Source organism: Borostomias antarcticus (genome assembly GCF_949987555.1).
Source record: "Borostomias antarcticus genome assembly, chromosome: 4".
NCBI lineage: Eukaryota > Metazoa > Chordata > Actinopteri > Stomiiformes > Stomiidae > Borostomias > Borostomias antarcticus.
In genome coordinates, this window is record NC_140237.1 from 24,571,631 (window position 1) to 24,573,498 (window position 1,868).

Here is a 1,868-nt window from a genome sequence, read left to right on the forward strand (position 1 = left end):
CCTGTCCTGAGTAAACATTCCTTTGTCCCTGAGGCCAATAAAGATAACACCTCTGAAGAAGAAGTCTACAGTTGTAACGTGACACAGGAAGAACCCAAAATGGCCCCCATGTCCGGAGGGGGGCAGAGCTCAGTGACCTGTTGACCAATTACAAGCAGATCTGTGTTAATGAACATCCCTTGTATGCAAATTTGTTTGTCATGTGATACTTGGCCTGAAGCCAAGTATATAAGCTTGCCACCTCGTAAAAGAACCTTAGTATTGCCGAAGTTTTGACCTGTGTTAGGCATGCTCAATAAATTGTTGTTTTGACCGCATTTTGCTCCTGAAGTCCTTTCATTTTGCCCAAAAGTTAAGAAGAAAAGATACCACAACTGCTTACCGTTGTGCCCTTGAAAAGTGTCACTTAACCAAGTCACCTTGGATAAAAGCATCTGTTAAATGACTAACATGTAATGGAAACGTAGGACAGTCACAGGCTGAAAACGGAGCAGGGCAGGAGTGTAGTTTCTCTGGGAAATGGAAGGTCTCCAAACAAGTCCTGTAGCTACAGTACCTTCAGGACATCAGAATGTCAGTTTACAGAGAGGCTAATGTTGACAGAATATAACAACGCTCTAACGACCAAAAGCTCAGCCAAATAACTTGATATTAGCAACTCACTGAGTGTGTAGATATTTCTTTCCACTATCTGTCAGAATACAACAAGCCATAAACCGTTTTCACAGTTTTCTCTTACTTGCTGGCCATGATGTCACAGACTGCTGGGATGCAAGGGGTAGAGGGCGAAGTGCTTGGCCAGGCTGTTGTGATAGGAGTTGGGGGGGTGGGAGGAGTGGGACAATCCTTGGCATTGACCACCCACTCAGGAGCGGATGTGGAACAGCTCTGTACCTGTCCATTAGGTGACCGGCAATCATTGCCCTTGGAGTTATCACAAGTACCTGCGAGAGGGACAAGAGTTGAGAGGGGAGGAAGTCCAGATGGGGGCTGAGTTAGGATTGGTATTGTCGCAGGATTTAGTAGATAGCATAGGAGTGGAGATTTTGGTAGTTGTTAAAGTGAGGCCAGAGTAAGGTTCACAACAGGATTAAAGTTGGCTTAGTCCAGGTTGGGGGCTTAACAATTTACCACACTGTCCCTCTGTGTTGCTGTGGAAGAGGGAGTACGGCAGCTGGATATTGAAGGAGGAGCCCTTGTAGACAACCTTGACCTTGATTGCTTGGATCTGCAACATCATCTCCAGGCCAGTGCTGGTCAGGATCAAACCTCCCTTGGTGAAGGCTGGGTAGACTCTCGTCTGGTTGACATAGGCCTGGTATATTCAGAGACAACCACACACAGAAGTCAGGGTAAACACGCAAGACAAGTAGGGGTCAACTAACTATCTGTCACCGGCTATAATAAAGGAATACCACTGTTTTGTTTGAATACATTTTCAGATCCATTTTATAGGACTGAAGTTTAAGGTGCAGGAGTATTGGATTTGAGTTTATCTATACTGAGCATAATCTTGGAGTCGGCAGCAACATTTCACTGTGACTGTACACATGTGACAAATAAAATAAATCTTGAATCTTGAATCATCTCTAATTCACCACGGTAATACAAATGTATAGTAAGTACAGCATTTGTATTTCGGAGATGTTTTTAGGAGATGTACACACCACATTGGTAGGTGTCCCGGCAATGATGAGCTGTGTGAAGATAATCTTGGTGCCCTGGCAAAAGATGATGAGAGACTGGGGACAGAAGGAGCTGCCAGATGTTCCACAGTAGTGATTATCAACAACTATGCTCAGGTTGTATTTAGGGATGATCTCTTTGACCAGATAGTAGGAGCAGTTCTGTCGGAAGCTGTAGGATAC